This window comes from Halichoerus grypus, chromosome 11 (genome assembly GCF_964656455.1).
Source record: "Halichoerus grypus chromosome 11, mHalGry1.hap1.1, whole genome shotgun sequence".
Lineage (NCBI taxonomy): Eukaryota > Metazoa > Chordata > Mammalia > Carnivora > Phocidae > Halichoerus > Halichoerus grypus.
In genome coordinates, this window is record NC_135722.1 from 59550100 (window position 1) to 59558415 (window position 8316).

At 32.7% G+C, this 8316-nt stretch overlaps 1 protein-coding gene across 2 annotated transcripts in view; it reads right to left on the reverse strand.

Moving 5' to 3' along the window:
* TENM4 (teneurin transmembrane protein 4) overlaps positions 1–8316 on the reverse strand; it is a 2958785-nt gene that overhangs the window by 2427678 nt on the left and 522791 nt on the right. The gene's annotated exons all lie outside the window — the stretch shown is intronic.

An 8316-nucleotide genomic window follows, 5' to 3' on the forward strand; every position in this document is an offset into this window, starting at 1 on the left:
CATTGGATAGAAAGCCTAATCTTTTTATTCATTAAAAGTTTGTTTCAACCTGTATGCTGAAAAAATGTTGATATAGTTAGGAAAGCCCTAGGACTGTGGTACTAACACCTTACACTTATACAGCTCCTTTCAGTTTTCAAAAATCCTTTAATATATTTTATCTAATTTTTCCTAACAAGCTTGTGATGTAGAGAGGTTTTTTTTTCTCATTTGTAATATGGAAAAAAGTTGGATTTTTAAATAACTCATCCAAGATACTATAGCCAACAATTTTAAAAAAAAGGACTAAAATTCAGGTTTCTCAGCTTCTAGGCTAGAGCTCTTTTCAAAAGAGCAACTCAGCTAGTGGCCTCCTCTTGTATAGATTGTTTGGAAAGTCTTCAAATTTTGGATATAATAACAACATTTCTGGTATATATAGACATTTGCTACGTTGATGAGATGTCACTTGGCAACTGTTATTTATTAAATAACATGTACACGTGTTTCATTAAACAACATGTAAAACATCTGAATCACCACAATTTAACATCAATTCAGAAAGTACTAAAATGGACCAAACCTTTAGGTACTAGGATGTAAGAATTGATAAGAAACAACAAATATATTAGTCAGAATAAAATAAGTTTTGCTGTAATTAATAAAATATGATCCCAAATCACTACAGCTTAAAATTTTAGTTCTCTCAAACTGCATGACCCTTTTAGGGTGACCATACTGTGTTGTGCTCACATAGTAACTTAAAAACCCCCACTGACATTTTTTACACATTTTCCCACAATCCACATGGCAGGGGACGGGAATATGGCTCATCACTCTCTTGCTTATCAAAGGTTCAGTACAGACGTGGCTCAGATCACAAGGCTATGACCAATTTGAAAAGGGTTTAGTAAGGGCAATCATACCATGTGTGTGAAGGAGGGGGTTGGAATATTTACAAACAGTCCTAACGATTCTCAAAACTTCTGTCCTGGAGCTATTCATAGTATTTTGGAAAAGACAGAAAGTAAACACATAAGTATAGTAATTATAATATAAATGATAAACTGGGCAAACTAGTTGGGGACAAAGTAATCTGTAGGAGTGGAATATGAAAATTAAATTTTCTTGGAGAAGATAGAAAATACTTCTCAGAGAAAATGGCATGTGACTTGACCTATAAAGGTAAACTTACTAAGTAGATCATGAAAAACAGCATTCTATTCATAAACTTCAAATTAATTTCTGTGTATATGCGATTGAGAAATAACCACGTAAATAAACAAGCATAAAGACAGACTTAGTTTTAATGAACTATTCACAATAAGTTACATGGCTTTAGATAAAATACTTTGCCTCTCTAGACCACAAGCTTTATGATAATATAAGAAAAGGTGAACTAACAAGAATGTTTTCAGCTTTAATGTTATATGTTGGAATTTTTTATGTTGGAAATTTGTCAGTAATTTGTAAATCCTAATACCTTGCTAATTATATCAAAGAAAGGCAAATGGCAGGTGTTACACATGATTTTGCACTGTGTAGGCCAATTCTAATCATTTCGAAGGGTCTGTCTGAGTAAGGGGGAGCCTGAAAAAAAACTGGTGTGAATCACTGACAATGTCTACCTTGGACCCAGAAGTAAAGGTGGGGTTGAGTAGAGATGTAGGAGTAGTTATTCCCAAGAGTTCTTGCTATAGAAGTGGTGCCATTTAAACTGTTGTTAGGCCTGTGATAAAAATAAATTGGTGTGATATTGGTGATATATGGTGGTATTACACCAGTATATTTTTATCACAGACCTAACAAAGGATGAAATGGCACCACTTTTATAGTGATATATTTTATATATCACTTTTTTATAGTGGTATATATCCTACACACACACACACATACACACACACACACGCACACCCCTCCTGTGTGATATATAAAATTTTGACAGCAGTCATCAGATGAATCATCTAGTAGCCAGAATGCTCCTTTCTTTAACATGCTTACTCTGGCACTCAGGAATGCAGAAGACTAATTCAACCAGGACCCAGCACCCAGTTTTAACCAGTCACAACCAACAGCAGGGATTCCCTTTCTTATACTGAAACCTGTCTCTGAATCTGGGAGCATGCACATAAAATTGGTGGAGAAAAAGAAAGCAGAGAAAAATTAAGCTGGCAATGAAGAATAGAAAATAGAGGGAAAAAGAGAGAATGTCTTTTAAAAAGTGGATATTTGGGGCGCCTGGGTGGCTCAGTCGTTAAGCGGCTGCCTTCGGCTCAGGTCATGATCCCAGGGTTCTGGGATCGAGCCCCGCATCGGGCTCCCTGCTCGGTGGAGAGCCTGCTTCTCCCTCTCCCTGTCTGCTGCTCTGCCTACTTGTGCTCTCTCTCTCTGTGTTAAACAAATAAAAAAAAAAAAAAATCTTTAAAAAGTGGATATTTTAGTTTCTTCCATTCTTTAAATGAACTCTTCTTGTTTTTATGATTTTTTTCCTAAATAAAGTGAAGGCTAAAACTTATTCTCAAAATATCTCTATATTTTGTAAGTACCACTTGTATAGATTTAGGTAGTTTTATAGCATTATATAAGTCCTAGCAAATGAGAATTTATCATCCAATTGATATAATTATTAAAAGATAAGCCATTTATTCTGCTTTCAGCTAAGAATAATGATCGAATGAAAATGAGCTGTCAGGCAATGAACTATTTCTTGATTAAATAGAATAATGTAGATTTATGTTTTCCTTTTCTAGTAAATAGACTACTTACCTGTGTAACTGTCATAAAATGTGCATCTTAGATTGAAATATAGCAATAGAACAATCCCAGTATACAATTTTTCTGCTTCACTCCAGTGGAAACTCCTTTCCAGAGGTCAGCAGCTATGTATAATTTTCAAATGTATTTTTTTTCCAAAACATTTCTGAGTTCAAGATTTATAACTATTTATTTATTCTTATCAAGTCCTTAGAGATTCAAGACTTGTGCTGTTGATTACAACTAAACCAATTATAAGAGAAAATAAATAGAGAAAACATTGGGAATAGAAATGAAATGGTATATAACAACATCAGGTGTAATTTTAATTGCCCCCAAGTAATACCAATTATTTCAATCTAGTTTGTGGTAGAAATCCAATAAGGAATACAGAAATATTTTAATTAACCCATCAGAGTATAAACTTGCCTTATTTATTATTCAATTATTGGTTATAAACAGATAAATTTTAGTGATGTTTCCATGGGTAAAATAGCTATATCTAGAAATGACTTAATCCAATTAATAATTACATACCATAATGATACCTAATTTGATTTTCTATTATTTTCTAACACTTTGTGCTCTCTTCTGCTCTGTACTCTTACAAACATATTCACCATGCACAAACCATATACACCTAGAAAAATATATCAGCAAACCAACACCACAATTTCTTTATAAGACAACAAAATTGCATTCAGACATTAGTTATTGTTGTTGTATTTATTACTTATTTGTTTGGTTTGTTTGTGTTTTTTATTTGCCATTTTATTATCTCTAGCAATACTTCCATTGAGATAGATCCTTAAAATTTAGGGGCACCTGGGTGGCTCAGTCGGTTAAGTGTCTGCCTTCAGCTCAGGTCATGATCCCAGGATCCTGGGATCAAGCCCCACATCAGGCTCCCTGATCAGTGGATTGCCTGCTTCTCCCTCTCCTTCTTCTGCTCTCCCTGCCTGTGCTCTCTCTCTCTGTCAAATAAATAAATTTAAAAAAAGAAATTAAAAAAAATTAAAGATAACCCTTTGACACAATGTATTTAGATCTATATAACAAATCACCATGATGTGCCATTTACATGTATTATTTCTCCAATTCTCCCTATAATTTCCATGCTCTTAGTCTTTGAGGAGGGCAAGGAATTATTATTATTTAAAACAATGAGAAAACTGAAGCTTAGACAGATTAAATGAATTGTCCAGTGTTAGTAGTTATGTGATTTTGGACTCAAAATAAAGTGTACCAACTTGCATAATGTTCATGTAGAAGAAAATTATTGCAAATATTTTCAGAAATAAATGTATAAAAACAGGCTATAGCTATATAAAAATGGAGAAACCTTATGTAGGTATTGGAGGAGTTTGCCATTAAGTTAGGATGTCTCATTAACTATTATGTCTAACTGTCCCTAATTACCTGACTAGAAAACAAATTCTAGACCAGTGCCATCCAATACAATAGCCACCAGTCACATGTGGCCATTTAAATATAAGTGTAAAAACTAACATTAAATAAAAGTAAAAATTTGGTATTCATTTGCATGAACTACATTTCAAGTGTTCTAGTACTTAACAGTCACATGTGGCTAGTGATTACTGTACAGGACAGCACAGAGATTTCCATTGTCACAGAATGTTCTTAGTGTTTCTCTAGACAAATATGCTCATTAATATTATTGGTTATTATGTCTGTATTTTTATGAGGTAAGCTTCCTAAGCTACATATTTTATGCTTTCCCACAAAAGAGATTGTGGTTGCTCACTCTACAGTCGTCACAGGTTGTAGTATTACAAAGTAGAATGCAGACCAGACCTTTGATAATCATTTGCTATTTTATAATCAGTTAAGACAACATAAAGTAGTTGAGCTATTTTTTCTTTTAATTTTAATTCATAAGACCTGGAATTAAATCAGCTACTCCACTTAGTACCACACAACCTTTGGCAGTTCTGGTGTGTGTGTGTGTGTGTGTGTGTGTGTGTGTGTGTGTGTTTAAAGGTGCTTGAGGGGCTGGCCAAAACAATGATATTTAGAAAACAAAGCAAAGAAGGCAGTCATCTCTGGATCAAGAGTGCAATGATGACCTTTGTTTAGGATACATAACTAATCATCCTCAACGGCTTAATGAAGGGCATTTGAAACATGAGTTCAGTGTATTTGAAGTCCAATAGGTAGGAATTCTAAGTTAAGGAAAATGATTTACTACTATGTTTATTAATACTTTGCTAACAATTGTTTTATTTTTTTTTAACTCCTTCCTTCTGGTTCAGTATCCTTTTTCCTTAAGAATATTATTCATTGGATCTTTTAATATCAGAGTAAGATTAATTTACCTTCTCAATCTTCGCTAGTCTGCAAATGGCTTTAAGTGTTACATTATTGACTAATAACTTGGCTTAGTGCACAATTCTAGGTTGACAATTATTTTCTTCTTCCAGTACTCTGAAGATATCAATCAATGGTTTCATGCTATGTATTACTGCTGAAGAGAAGAATATCTTCAAACTATTTTATCATTGTTATTATTCTGTACTAATCTTTGTCTTGTAATGCCTATTTTTATTTTCTCTTTTGTTTTGTTTTGAGGTTATACATTTTCTCTGTGAGGTGTCTGGTGTAAAATTCTTTTTTCCCCCTCAGGATTCAATGTGTTCTTTCTAAATCAAGAGTCATATCTTTCTTTAATTCTAGAAAATTCTTAGTCATTATATATTCAAATATACAGGGACTTCATTAGAACTTTAATGTTCCATATTCATGCATATTTTCTCTTTCATTTTCTGAACAACATTTTGAGATATTTCTTAAGCTTTATCATTTGGTTTAATAAATAACTCTACGAATATATGTCTGGTATACCCTTTAAGTCATAATTTAGGTTATTATTTTTTGTCCATACCTATACATCTGGTCTAAAAGTTCTAACTGATTATTTTAATATTTCCTGATTTTTCCCATATAATGCTTTTCCTTAAGTTTATATATTTCTAAAGAATTTATTTGACAGAGAGAGGGCACAAGTGAAGCAGACTCTGCACTGAGCACAGAGCCCAACATGGGGCTCAATCCCATGACCCTGGGATCATGACCTGAGCTGAAATCAAGAGTCAGACTCTCAACCGACTGAGCCACCCAGGCGCCCTCTTAAGTTTATATTTTATCTTTATCTATTTGAATACTTTAAAATACCTCTTTCAGTTTATTAGTTCTACTTGTATTGTGAATTCTCTTTGAAGTGTTGACTGATTTTCCCTCCACGTGCAGTGTTTCATGTTGTGTTTGTAATTTTTGATTGTACTCTCATCTTTAGGAGTTTTAATTTTGTTCCTGTGTGTGTGCATGTATGTACATGTATGTGTGTATGTTTTTGTGTGTACATGTGTGTGAATGCCCTCTATCCTGAGTTACTAAAGGAGAGTTTTTGATATGTCTCAGCTTAGGGCCCTAAGTCTTCATCAGTTCTTGATCATTTTTTTTTTTTTTTGCATTAATCTCTCAGCTTCTGGCTATGTATAGGATAACATTATAATTTTATATCCAAATAGGACACTTATGAAAGTGAACTGGAACTTTATAACAGTCATAAACCAGAACTGCCCTGGACCAATAGGATATATGATCATTCTATTCATGTACCACAAGAATACTGAGAATGTGAAACTACAACCATGGATGGATCATAAATAGTAAAAAGCTTTCTTTCTTAGATGACAAACCCTGAGGTAATGGAAAGTTCCTATCAAGGTACCTTTAACTATTAAGGTCTCCTAATCCCATTTTATGAACTACACAAGTCTTAGTCCATAGACAAATTATCTTTGGGCATTATCCAAGTAGTTCAGTTTCTATGGCCTGGACTTGTTACACCATGTGGACTCTGTAGCCCCAGTTTCCAGTTATTAAAAGGTCTATGTCTTTGCAAATGAATGATTATACTTCAGATTCTACTAAAGCTCACTGCCTTTATGCATTGTCTTTATTTGGTTTAAGCTCGTAGTTATATTTTAATTTTAAAACAATTTGTTATTCAGCATTATTATGTATTTGCTTGAAGTAGAAGTAGGGATTTTTCTGTACCAACTTACTCCATTATATTTGAGTACAATTTTAGACAGATTATATTAACATATTTTAAAGTAACATAAGGTATGTTCTATTTCTTTCCACATACACTTATGTTTATCTCTTAATCAAAGGACTCTAATAATTTTATAATTTCTTTACTACTCCACTGACTATAACCTCTACATTATTTCCTATTCTTTTTTGATTTACAGTTTCCCCAAATATGTACCAGTTTGGATATAAGCTAAGATTCTCTACATAAGTGTTTTATGATAGCCTGAAAAAGAGGATCACCTGTATCGAGAGCCAGCATATCAAGTCCTAGGGGCCACATACTGCCCACTGACTCATTTTGAGACTATCAGCTAAGATTAATTTTAACAGTTTAAACAATTTGAAAAAAAGACAAAGAATTATATTTTAACCCATGAATATGATATGAAATTCAGATTAGTTGTCCACTTAGAGATTTATTGAACTTAGCCACACTCATTTATGTATTTTCTATGGCTGCCTTTCATTACAATGGCTGAGCTGAGTAGTTATAGCAAATATAGACACACAAACCTAAAATATTTACTATCTTGCACTTTACAGGAAAGGTTTTCTGACCTCTGGCCTACATAATTATATAAACAAAATAATGCCATGCTCTTTTTAACAAATCTAAAATTTCTATGATCAATATCAATGGATCCATTTTAATTGAATTACTGGGGCAAAAATAAGTTTATGTGACGTGCTTTAGATATTGGAGTGAAAGAAGTGTAGGAATAATATTTTATAATTTATCATAATGTAAATTTCAATACTACATAAAGCAAAAATAAAAACAGAAAATGACACATCATAAAAAGAAAGGAATAGTAAAAATGTGTATATTTCCAAAACAGTTTTCTAATAAGCATCATTAATTTGGAGCACAGGTATAAATAAATAAGACTAACACTGAAAAAGAAAAAGAAAAACAATTCACTATGCAAAATGTTGATGTTTTGAATCTATGACTTCATGAAGTGCATAGGGATGAAAATATTTGACTACATTAAATATAGATCAACAACAACCATACTAAGAGAAATGAGAGCCACATGCTCTTCTGGAGAAAAACTCACAAAGGGAAAAAGAAAGAGAAAACTGCTATTAACAAAGAAGACTAAAGTTTCCCTCTCCTGAGAGCCACATGAGTTTTGCCTAACATATCAAGAGGACTGATGTACTGGGAAACAACTGGTTGCAACAAGAGAAAAATAAATCAAGTACGATAGAAAACTAAGGAATATTTCTATATAATAGACATACTTTCTTCTATATTCATCATTTAGTGGAAAACAATATAGCAGTGCTAACGTTTATAAATAATGAAGGAACTGTAATTCCTAGGGTGGGCTCTGGAACCAAATTTTATTTTGAAATCTGAAGAACTAAACCAAATTAAAAGTCTATTCTTACTTTAGGTGCTCTGAATTTACAAAGGTATTTTTATTTTTTTATTTTTTTTTAGATTAAAAGCTC